General features: G+C 35.6%; 1 long non-coding RNA gene across 1 annotated transcript in view; it reads left to right on the forward strand.

The window, feature by feature from the left end:
• LOC140683781 (uncharacterized) overlaps nt 1-8,355 on the forward strand; it is a 53,869-nt gene extending 45,514 nt beyond the window's left edge. The window contains exons 3-4 of the long non-coding RNA XR_012055253.1: nt 4,810-4,953; nt 7,324-8,355. This is a non-coding gene — a long non-coding RNA (uncharacterized lncRNA). The remainder of the gene's footprint in view (nt 1-4,809; nt 4,954-7,323) is intronic.
• Nucleotides 8,356-13,328: the final 4,973 nt, after the last annotated feature.

Here is a 13,328-nt window from a genome sequence, read left to right on the forward strand (position 1 = left end):
AGAAAAGAAAAGAAAAGAAAAGAAAAGAAAAGAAAAGAAAAGAAAAGAAAAGAAAAGAAAAGAAAAGAAAAGAAAAGAAAAGAAAAGAAAAGAAAAGAAAAGAAAAGAAAAGAAAAGAAAAGAAAAGAAAAGAAAAGAAAAGAAGTAACCTAGATTATGAGAGTATTTTGAATTGAAACACATTACCTGAAAAACAGCAGAGGAAGTGAAATAATCAAAATCTGTGCAATGTAAAGGAGATTAATTGCAAATAGACTAATTGCCATACATTTCCAAGAAGAATTTGTCTTGAAGAGGACAGATTTGAAGCTTATAACAACTGAAAAATTACATATTTATATAAGGATATTTACCTACTCGCATGAGGTCTGGGAAATCTTAACCAATGCCACTTTTTAAAAATATTATCTGTTAAAATTGTTTTCTTCAGTGTATGACAATAAAAGGATCTTTTTTTTCCCTGGGAAAAACTATGGAATGAGAATTCAGCAACTCGACATTAAAAATTTTAGACATTAATTTTTCTGTAAGTGGTTTACAAGTTCAGCCTGAGTCCAAGATGACAGAATTTAAAATAGAAAGAAAAGAGTAAAAAAGTAATAGAACTATCAGAATACATATTTGTCTTTTTTGCTCTTTGGAAACTTTAATATAAGACAGGTCATCATCATCTCCCAACTTAAAGAGGCACCTGAGAGGCAAAACTCCTGCTTTCTTTTTTTTTTTTTTTCATTTTTTGTCCAGTGTTCATTCTGTGCTTGAGGTAAACCATGAGCTCTGACTGCATACATTTATCACTGTCATAGACTGCAATATTTTTTGAATCAGAAACGTGCCTCAAAGCCTACTTAATATCAGAAAATAATATTCTCTTCCCTGGAACAAAACCACTCCTTTAATATTTCAATAAAAAGAAGAATATTGTCTCTTCTGACAAAGATGTGGAATGTATTTCAAAATTTTCCTTGCATTAGACAATACCTGTAATTCTAGAGGGTAGTATCAGGGGATTCATGGTGACAGAAAGTTAGAGTCCCTTTGGATTGTCCATTTGCAAGGTCTGACCACAATTCTAAAATAGAAGAAAAGTAAAGACTAGAAAATCACTATTCATATGTTTTCAGATGTTCATATTACACAAACTTTTTTTTTTTTTTTTTTCTCCTGGAATGCACAAATGGACTAATGGGTAATTAGCTGGCCAGATTTCATTAGGTAAATTCTTATACCTTAGCTTCTTTTCATGCTGAACAAGGAGGAAAAAGGTTTCTGCACTAGTATTTACATTTCTCAGATATATTTTATGGTTTTCTATTTGATTTTAACTACCAGCAACCATGGACTACTAATGGGATAACAAAAAATATAGTTTGGCAAATTGTCAATGGAAAAAAACTCAAAAAATATATTAATTATTTCAAAAAACAGGTAAAAGTATAAAGGTTTCATATAAAAATTTTTACAGTCTGTAGACACTCTGATAAAAGGCATCTGCTTTTATTTTTGCAGCTGATGCAAGAACAAATTTCAGAAGGATGGTGAGCCTCGCCGAGTGAAATGATGCCATCCTTTGCACACTGCATGCTAAATCTCAAACACAACCTGCTCCCATTATGAATGCAAACACCAGTACTCAAGACATGTACATTTGTGCTGGATTGCAGATTTAGTGCTCTGAATTTGGTGTCTGCTGGATAAAGCAGAAGCAAGTAGGCAGGATCTACAGAGTCATGGGATAGAGAATAAAGATTTCCCTGCTTTGTTGATGTTAATTCCTGGGCAAAAGAAGTTGACGCTGTACAAAATAGCAATAGTATTTGGGACAGGTTTGTGAGTACAGTTGAAATGCAAGCTGTAAAAGCAGCCACTCAAAGTGATTCAGTCCAATTTGTCCATAATTTTCCCCCTAAATTTAGGAATAACCCCTTATTAGATGAAGTAGACAAATAACCATATAATGAGAATGACAGCACTGAAAGAAAATCTGGCAGTCAGCAGTCTACATTGATCAGAAGGACAGCTCAATCAGAGATTTAGCAGATGAGACTATGATTTGTTTTGTCCTCATTTTTCACCCTCAATTCTTTTCCACAGTGTATCATTGAAAATAACTGTGATTCATAATTAGCTTTTGATTACATTACCAGATAGGATAATTAAAATATCAGGATGCATCCCTCTATAAAGCATTTTTCAAATCACGCTGTGACATTCTCTGGCTATTCATAAATTTTCCTTTGCTTTCTCAGTATTAGTCAATGCTTGTTGATTGCCACAATTCTGATCAGGAGGAAACCACCTGCTTTTTGGAAAGAAAGTCGGGTTTAACCTTAACGATATACATTTCTGCAGGGTCTTATTTGAAAGATCTCAAGTTTAAGCCTAGGATGGGTTATTTAGGGTGCATTATTCTCTGAGACAGGAGATACTGAGTTACCAAACAATTCACCTGCAAGCAGGTGAGCAACCAGCCATCCCACACTGCCTACACCTGAACAAGCAAATGTGAATCACCTTTAACCTATTCAGGGTGATAAAAGAGTAACAACTCAAATTTTGAGCAAAGTTTGGTGTACATACTTCTAGAGGAAAACATGCTGGAAAACATTCACTGCTCCAACCCCCCCCAGATGCCATCTCTTCCCTTCTTTCCCTCTCTTTGAGTGATCACAGTTTTGCTCTAAAACCAGAAAGCCAGTGCATGAGCAATGAAAGATAATTAAGCAAATGTTCAGCCAAGTATCACTGTGCAAAGAACATGTTACCTGCAATAGAACTGAGACCAAATTAAAGAAACTTGAAACCAGAAATAATCCAGTGTATCTTAAAGTCAAGAAAAACTTCATTGTCCCCTGCTACAGCTGCAGCATGCTTGACCTCCCTGAATATCATGCTTCCACAGGCAATGCAACATTTTTAAAGAGACTTGACTGTCTAACTTCTTTTAAATTCTTAGAGACACCACTTAAAAGATAGGAGCTCTAGAAAAATAATAATAAATATGGTGTGAAACAGGTTTCTGAAATTCCTATGACCAGCCTGTTTTAGGGACTGAAATGAGTGAAGAAGTGATGAAATGTGAGTGAAGAAGTGATGAAAACCACACTTCTTCCTATCTTCATGCAGAGCACTGATAATATTCACACCTGGTTATTGTTCCAGGAATATATCTACAGTATCTATGCCAGTATACAGGAACTGGGCTGTAGGGACAAATATCACTGAAAGATTAAAGCATTTAAAAGGGGAAATGGTTTTATTTTGGTTTTACTTTTTGTTTGCTCTCATGCAAAACTACTTTACTGATGATGAGGACTTCCTTGTCGCTGAACAATTTATTTCCCAGCTAACAATAAATAAGGCTTAGCTTGCACAAGTGTTAGGAATCATTGCTTGTATACATCAAGGGGAAGCCAGACTTCACAGGATGGATTTACATACTTTATTTAGCATTTATACACTAGGACCACTGAGAGTGACTAACCATGCAGTGCATACAATGAGTTGCATACAATTAATTAATCTGAGAACAGCTGTATATTTTCACAGAACTTAGGTACCAGCCCATTAAATTATTGCCACTGATGTTATGTATGATGCTGCATACTTGCAATCATTACAAAAAGAGCCTAAAAACTACAATGGATAAACATTTTCAATGTTACAAGTGTGACAAATCACATTTAAGGGTAAAATAAATAAAATAAAAGGCATCATTTCTCATTCAGAAAATATTTGATTTCTAAGGCTCTTTCATTCAGCAAGTTCCATATTACTGGAAATTTAGACGAATTCAGGGGAATCCTTGTTTTATTTTATACATATAGATATATATGTGTGTGCGTATTATATAGATGTATATGTTACCCATATATCTGTGATTTGGTTATATGGCTCTTCAGAACAACTCAGAAGAGTCATTCAGATTAAGTCACTCCTTCTTTGAGTATCACTTCCATGTATGACTAAAAGTACCTTGCCTATAGATTAAATTAAGTATTTCTTGGTTATACAAGCTATTCAGCCATCTCCATTTGCCCTCTTACATCACTGTAAGGATGCTGACATCAGTGGACCTGGTTGAAAGGACCAGAGAAAAGAATGAGAGACCAAAAAGTCCTGCTGGAAGAATAGATGCTTTCCTCATCATAAAACTCCTTTGAATGTCTATATGATCATTTCACTTCCCTTCACAGGCTTCATAATAAATAGTTCATAGCATCACAGAGATGTGTTGGGTAAGCATTGCAAGTTATGAGTGAATTTACTGCCTCATAAACTCACAGCCAAGTAAAGCTGTCATTTGCAAGAACAATTAAGCCATTATTCTGTTCCATGAAGAGTGTAGGATATTCCTGAAACCTGTAAATTCACAGAAAAGGGAAGCTGGCCATATGTTCAGAACAAATATTAACATTTTATTAATACTGAATTTGCTTGCAAGCTTCAAAGCGGCATATATTTTCTTTGTTTACCAGGATTTACAGTCTATCCACTGCTCTATGTATACTGTTAAAAGGCAAAAGGAATACAAGAGTACCCTGTGATGTTTTGGTTTTCTTTTCTGGGACTAAAGCACTTTACTTGAAGTCCTGCTAGTGAGATGTTGTGAAAAGAGAGAAAAAAGGATCAAAAAATAAGGCTTTCATCTCTGAGCCATGAAAAATCTGGGGCTACCATAAAAATTGCTAGTGTGGCTTGAAGATTGTTCAAATATAGATAGAGGATGATAATATAAAATGTTTCTGTTGTGTAGCATGTCTTTACTACTCAGTCATATAAAATCACAATAGGATCTTTAATCTTTAGGGAACCACAAGATAAAACTTCACAAAGTGCCTTCCTGAAACACTCTACTAATTCTCAGATCTTTGTGGATACTGGAGGTGCAAGCAGTATGGGATTATCACCTCTTGATTGTGTAATTTCCAAAGAATGAAACATCTACAAAAGGTATGTATGTGGTGTGTGGTGGCAGCGTAAGTGATAATTTCCCTGAGAACCTAAATCCTATATGACCTTCACATTTGACCATAAGATTCATCTATGTGTGTCTCTTGAACACGAAGCTAAACTTGCAGTGCTGCTATTATATTAGGCTAAAATAATGTGTGTAAAACAATAAAGAATGAAGCTGAAGTTGGCCATTGAGCATGAAAAAAAATTGTAATTTAAGCAATGCTGGTTCTGTCATTTCAACTTGGAACAAGAGCACAAGCCTAAACTCCTTCATTGTCCTCACTCTCACAAAGTTGACCCACATTTCACATTTAATTAGAAGTGACCTAACTGGACATCCCTGTAAAGACAACCAGGCTGAAGCTGCAGAGATGGCTCGTATGTGGGTCTTTTGTTTCTAAACATAAATTCTTCATACACTTTTCAACAACAACTGAATTTTTTTGAGCCACTGGGGCCATGAAGGTGAGGCAGAGCTCCTAAGGGCTGGATGGATAAAGCCCTCCTTCCCTTTGGCGCCACTGCAGATGTACTAGGGTGACGTGGAGTTCCATGGTGTCTGCAGGTTCTGGAAGCCAGTCTGCCCAGGATCCAGCTCTGCCAGTCCTGGGAAATGAACCAGAGGGAGAAACATTGGAAAATTTCAGAGAGAAAAAGCTGGTGTAGCCCATCCTCTTGAGACCATAATTTCTATCTGAGGAAAAGGACTACAAACCCCAAAACATACATAGCACAAATGCAAAGCTAATGTGGAAAATTCCTATCTAAAATTCTATGAACAATGCCACAAGATTCATGTTATAACCCAGATAAAAGGGTATGTTGTATGTTTTAAACTCTCGTTACTGCCATGGGACTCATATAAATGTACTATAAGCCAGAATAAGCCCCTTTAAATTATTAATTGCCATTATCTAATAATAACTCGGTGAATACAAAGAAAAATGGTAAAAATGTACTATTAAAAACATATTAAAACAATAAAACATGCCAAGTGCACTATACTTCACCAAGCACTTTTCTGTATAATTTAAACCTTTGTACAAGTACCTTTAAGTAAAATTACACTTTTTTGCCCAATTTCGTATTTATGATATTAATTTCCAGAGAGTGCGTATGCTTTGCTGAATGCTCATTTCTGAGCACTACACTGACTCTCACAGTGGAAGCAAAGAGGTCCCAGATGTTAGATTTACCCATTGTTGACATTTCTGAGTTTTAAGAGCAAAAAAGCTCTTAGGTCTGTAAATGAGCTGAGCCACTGGAAACTCTCATTCCATAGAGACAAGCCATGGCAGCAATGGGATGCCACAGTTTTTTTTGGTCCCAGTGGACACAGAATTTACAAAGTGTGTCGATATCTTGACTGACTGTGGGCTAAAAGGTTGTGTGCAACTGTACAGTAATAAATGACTTAACCTGGTCTCAGGGTATGGAGCAAATTCCTAAGAGAAAGACACACAAATCCTGGGTTTTTTTTTGTGCACTTGTGAACACATTTTTTTCAGTGCACCATTATAAGGCCATAACTCACAGGTCTGTTAAAAATGGAAGTGTTTTAGGGTCTTTTCAGCTCATACTGAAACTTTTCGATGAAACATTGCTATAACTTTCTGCAAACAAAAAAATAGGGGAAAATAAATAGAGAAAATGGGTTTAACTATAACCTCTAAAATATGATGCTGTAATCCACAGCTGTAGACATTACTGGCTGGCACAGATTTCATTTCTGCAGCTCACTAAATTCCCACTAATTAACATGCAGTTAAAAAGTGAGCAAATTGTTAATGTTATTACACTCTGAGCTTTGCACTGAAAGGAATGACACCATATATCTCTTTGTGCAGTTAAAATTTCTCCAACTGGAAAGAAAACCTTTAAACTTACCTAACAAATACTCTCCACCATTAAGATGCTTTCTCTTTGAATATAAAGATTTTTATTTTTACATTTTTTATTAAAATTGCTCTTTAATTTTTTATGGTTATTCTAAATGCTCTACTCAAATAGGCAACTGCCTTTCTTAGACATCTTTCCTTAGTGCTTTTTAAATTTCAAATTCTGTAGAAAATGAAGAATTTTTTGAAAAAGCAATTTCTGAGAGGGAGCAGAAGAAGACCCAGCACATTATTTTGGCCTTGTCTCAAGTTATGGGAGTGGAATCTGCACCCCAGGGATACCCAGGACATGGACTGTATAAAAATGGTACCTCCAAAGGAATAACTTTAGGACCCCCAACTCCAAAGACCAGGGTGAAGAAGAGCTAGTAGGATGCTGCAGAAATCCAGGTGTGGTGATATCTTTCTACTTAAGTTTTCAATAGCACTGGCATAAGAAATGTTTTCAAATCTCATTTATTTCCAGAGAAAAGAAATTCCTCAGAAACCAAGGAAATTCCCATGGCCAGCCAGAAGACAGCTATCAGCAAGGAAGACAGAAGAATATAAGGAATATAGGAGGAAGAATATGATTAAAGGAGGAAAATGCTTTACTGAAATTTAAAAAAACCCTTCAAATCAGTGTCCAGATGAGATTCTAAAAATCTGGCCTCCACAGAGAACTGAGAACTTCTAGTTCATTGCAAGAAAAAAGTTCTTAATTTCTTAAGTATAAATTACATATTTTAAATTCAAATGAGTGAAAAAGTGAGGCAGTTTTCATAGTTTTCAGTGGCAAAATTTTTAAGTACTATGCACTCTATAGTCAGATCTATGATCACATACTGATTTTCTTGCAGGAGATAACCTCTCTTTAGTATTCTTTTTTATCCTTACGACTGTGTTGCTCAGTCTTTTCATCTATGTTAGCTAAACTCATCAACACATAATTAAAAAAAGAAGATTAAAAGTATGACTGTAACATTAGACTGCAATTTCTTATCATCCTAGTCCAAAAAGACATTGTTTGATAGAGTATTTTTAATTTATTCAAAATGTACCTTAAACTGATCAATTTAGCAGTCCTTGGTTTGGAATACATATGTGTAATTGTACATTGTGTGTGGTATACACAAGGCATCATTTTATAGTTATTATATTTTATATTTATTTTACTTATATACATAAATCAGAGAAAGATCCTCCAATAAATGACTACAACAAAGCTAGCAAGGCTTACATTTATCAGTATTGCCTGTAGTGGAATTTTATTTCTCAGACTTTTGCTTTTTTTCCTGTATTAAATTTATTGGTTGTGTGAGAGTTGCATATCTCTGGGAACTTCTCTATCTCATGCAAGTTAATGATTCAAACAACGAATATAGGTTATGATACATGACAGATCTCGATGGCTGAGTGAATGAACCATGAAGCAAATACAAATCTAAATCAAGATTTCTTTTACATTCAAGGTGATCACAGTATCAGGAGGAAAAGGATATAAACTACTTGGATGATGTATTTTACTTGTGGAAAGCAAAGCCAGTAAATTTCTGAAGCCACATATGCAGTGTTTGGGGAATACATAACTACTCTGGATGGGTTGGTACTCTTTAACTGAGTTAAGGCATAAATCTTGGGGGGGGGGGGGGGAAGGTTTAATTATTTTGGTTTGGTTTTTTTGTTTGTTTTGTTTTTTTTAATGATGTAACCAGATGAAAAGATGATTTGGATGCTGAAATGTTTGGTTAGAACATTGGGTTACAACTTCTATTAAAAACCAAAAATAGTGTGAGTAATAAGTACAAAGCCTCAAACATACACCCACAGCTGATGTCTAAACACACCAAGGCTGGATAGAAAATTTAGCAAAGACATAGACATTAAGTAAAAATTAGGCCACCTGCCCTGTGTGACAAGGTTCAGGACTCATCAGTCTACAACACAGAAAATGTCTCTTGTCTGTACCTTGTCCATGTGAAAGGTAAATAGCCAACTGTGTCACGAGCACTGAATTATGCTGCTTGGAATTGTGCTGCCTCTGCCTTCCCCATGCTTCCCTTCTTTCTAGAGCTGGAGCCAGATAGTCAATGAATTAAACTGCAAAACACACTAATCCCTGACCCTGAGGTCAGAGCTATCATAAGCACTGACTGGAAATGGCTGCAAATAGTTCTTGTCATGCCCTCTCTTTCCATTGGAAATCGAGTAATGACACAGGCACTGAGTCGGAGCCCTCGCAGAGGTCACGGATTTACACCAGCTGAATCAATTTCTTATATCACTATTGCAGAAGCTGGGGAGGAGTTTTTTTCCTGAGACTTTGTTGCCTTTAACACATTTTGTACTTTTTGCTTTTTTTTTTTCTTCTTTCTCCTCTAGGAAAGCAAACAAATTAAAGGATATTAGACTTCAATTTGTGCCATTGGAAAGTTGTAAATCCAGGGTCCCTTCTTGAGGCATCCACTGCCCAATATATAAAATCAAATGTCAATTCAAGCCCTCAGTGAAAATAGAAGTTACTGCTTCAGTTCTATAACACAGATGGAGCACACAATGACAAACAAGAAAAAGCAATTAATAGTAAAATAATGTAATTTATATGGGAAACAGCAAATTTCAAGCAAGTGAACATCCTCACTCAGCATCAGAAGCCTATTAATTTTTGTCTAGGCCACCACAACATTTCTAAATATGCAAATGGGAAGTCCTTTTAGTACAACATTCTTTCCTCTGCAAATGTCTGAAATTTGCAGGTTTGATTCATGTGGGTCCTAGTTAGCTTTGGTTTGCACTGTCTCTGTCTCTGGTTTGCACTATTCAAATACTTGAATGAACAAAATTCATTAATTGAATATATTATCAATTAAATAAAAATATAGCTATGGATGTGGTAAAGAGAGAAGCACACAGGACAAAAATATATATGTCTTACCACCACCACAAAAACAAATTACATATTTCATAGGGTCAATAGAAATTATCTTTCTCTCAGCAATTCAATTTTCCATATAGAAATTACCTGTGTCAAGAGAGATTTTTGAAAACTCATGAAAAACCCAACTTGTTGCCATTTTTACATGCAGATTAGTGACAAATTGAAAACCATTTAATGAGAAAGACTTGACTGGTTTTGGGGTTTTTTTTCAAAAGCTTTTGTTGGCTTTTTCTCTCCTGTTGTCAGGGTTCTTTTCCAGCTGAAAGGCTCCAGGAAAGGATGGCTTCTATTAAGGATCACACTTAAGAACACATTTAACTTTCATTGATGTTTTAATGGGATTCAAGCATGTATTAAAGTACTTTTCTGAACTACTGCCAAAATTTGAAAGCTAAGTGTGAAGTACCTGTTTTTCAGCAGCTGCATGTGTTCAGGCATCAGCTTCACAGTCATATGATCTTCATTTCAGGAGGAAGGCTGAATTTCAATATTTTTCTGGTGACTGAGTATCTGGTTGGGCAGAATTTCCAAGCAGGTTTTTAAAGAATTTTAGACACTTAAGAATAAAAACCAGCAGCCAGTGATGTTTCCATTTACAATGAAATAAGAACCGAGGGACTTACTTGTATCTTGAAGTGCCTGAATACTTTGGAAAATCTACCCAGTGGACTTAGGACAAAACCTTTAAATTGTAATATAATCAAAAAGCACAACGAAGGTTATTGCCAGCAAAACTGCATAATAGTCTGTCCTTTTTGGAGGAAATTTTCTGAGCTGTTTCTTCTCCTAGCTCTCAAGGCAGATTTGCAGACACTGTCCCTCCTGGATCCTAGACAAGTCTTTTTCTTATTGCATTATTTCTTGATGCTATGACAGATTCTATGATTCTCATAATGCTAACATCATCTATCAGAAAGAAGTACTACAATAATTTTTATAAAAATCAGTTAAAATTTCTTTTATTAAAGTTCCTAGTAAATACTTTCCTGAGTATGTTTGGAGCAGGATTTATCTCCATATTAACTTCTGCAGCAGGGCTGGAAAACTCCAGGTGAAAAGAAACAGCCATGTTCAAAAAAATATCAGAACAGTGTTTCAAAAAATTAATTTCATTTTAGGATGAAACTCCTCTGTTTCTCTGAATACTCCAGTAATATCTTCCCTATTTGTGGATCCAGTCATTGCAATTACTGATGTCCTGGATTTAATGCATCTCACCCTGAAACACATCTAAAATAGGGTAGATCAGCTTTGACACCACATATCCCATGGATATTACTTTGGTTCAAACATGAACATTTTTCTTCAGAAGGATAGCAGGGCCAAATTTTCATTTAGTTTCCAAGGCTGCTGCTTCTATATTAGGCTTGAGGATACACATTTTCCCCTGGAAGTTAGATGTACTTCTTGTAAGACTTTTAGTTTCCTTGATGAAATTTATTGCCTAAACCTACAAACCTTGCTTTGCATGTGTTCTTTGACTGCCCTGCCTGGAGCAGTGTTACCAATGTTTCACTCTCAATTTATTGTAAAGGCAATTTAAGGTGATTAATTGAAGGTGATTATGGATGTTTAAAGATGAAATGAGATGAAATCCATCTTTGGTCTCTCTACAAAATACCCTGAAACTACATCATAAATTATGATATAAAATACATTTCTGTGTACAGATGCCATGATCCTGCTCTTCACAGAGACCTTCTGTGGCTTCATGCTGTTCCCTAGTACACACCCGTCACTTTGCAAAAAGACATTTAAACAAGACTGCAAAGTAGCTCCTTCCTTTTCCAGTCTCACAGTCAGAGAATTCTGTATTTAATTCTCAGTCATGCACTGGGCAACTGAAAAAGTTCAAGACAGAAGTTTCAGGAAAACACAAGTATTTTTTTCCTTTTCCCTTTTATCAGCACTGTGTAAAAATAGCAAACACATTTTTCATGAACATTTAAAGATACATTTATTTAACAGAAATATAGTAATATAAAACCCTTTGTGACTTTCCAAAACATTTATTCTCTCATCCTAAAGAAAATGGAGGATTTATTTGAGACTATTACACTCTTAGCACACACTCAATTTTCTAAACTCAGTTTTCTTTGGTCTACACTCAATTTTCTTTAAACCATCAGACAAGATGAGTGTTTCAGAGTTTTGAATTTGCTATTTCAAGAGCAACATGAGAGACAGCACCTCAGATGGTCATCTATGTGGATGAAGATTTAACTAATGCAACACCTTGAGTAATCAGCTCCTGAAACAAGGCACCCTGCTAATCAACTCCCCTTCCCCTGCTATGTTATTTTCCACCAGTAAAGCTCCCACACCACCTCACATATGCTAATAAATTCATCAGTCTTGATTGAATGAGATTTCATGTGCTACCAGTGCTTTCTGAAGAGTGCAGCTGGTCTTTCTGCACTTGGGTGAGCCTAAACCAAACCCGCTCTTGCTATTTCTCATAAATACTTATGTAGAAATGTAAATTTACAGGGAACGTTCCAAACGGACCAAGGATGTTCTTTGTTGCAAAAAAAACCCCAAAAAAAGTCTATGTAAAAATAATTATTAAACAATTGCGAGAAACAGGAGAATATGCAAACAGTTCAATTTTGAATGCAAAAAAATGGTAATGAAAATAATTCATAAAATTACAAAAAAACAGATTTATTACTTGTTTAAGGATACATGCTTTCTGCTTAGACCTCTATCCTGCCTGGTTTAACATCAACCTGCACATTTAAATGGAAACAGCAGCCTTTCCTCACCAAATTGTGCTCTGAAAACTCAGTAAGCAGGTCTCTCTGAGGAGACCTGGCTTTGTAACTACTAAGAAACTACCTGTAATCACAGAACAGTTATGGGTATTCTCAGTTTAGTCAGAGAGAAAAATAGAGGTTTCTAATCAGGCTGGGCCTGGCAAAGATTTTCAAAGGAATGTAAATAATTCTCTATCTCTCTTGTTGTTCACATTGTTTATAGATATGTTCTGCTACTGTGCGTCATTCACTGCACACCAATGGTGTGAGCTCTTTTTGCTTTAAGACCAATGAAATTAATCTGCACGACGTTCTGTATAAAAAGAGCAATGTATTTGAAATAAATCAGTTTTCTTCTTGTCTTCTGAATTGGAGTCTCTGTTCCCATCCTGCCTCAACAGCGACAAACACTAACAAAAGCTCTATTACAGTGCAGGCATACATTCCTTTTTTCTTATGGTTTTCATGACTGAAGATGCTCACAGAAACTCTGAGAATCTTGAAACTGAAAACTTTCCTTGCAGAAAGCAACATCAAGCTATTCAGAAACACAGAAACACTCTGGTAGTGAAAATCTGATACAGTTGCTGGTAAAAACACTAATAACATGGTTTACTGGGTGAGAATAACTAAAAATTTGCTCAGAGGTATCAACATGGTTTTCAAATTAATTCTTGTTGCTGAAGAAAAATGGACAGGTTCTTGGTTTCCTTCCTGCTCCTCAGGAATTCATCTTATTTAAAGTCACTTGTCTGAATGATTCAGCCTTTCAAACAAGTCAACAAAAGAAGGAAAAGA

This window comes from Taeniopygia guttata, chromosome 3 (genome assembly GCF_048771995.1).
Source record: "Taeniopygia guttata chromosome 3, bTaeGut7.mat, whole genome shotgun sequence".
Lineage (NCBI taxonomy): Eukaryota > Metazoa > Chordata > Aves > Passeriformes > Estrildidae > Taeniopygia > Taeniopygia guttata.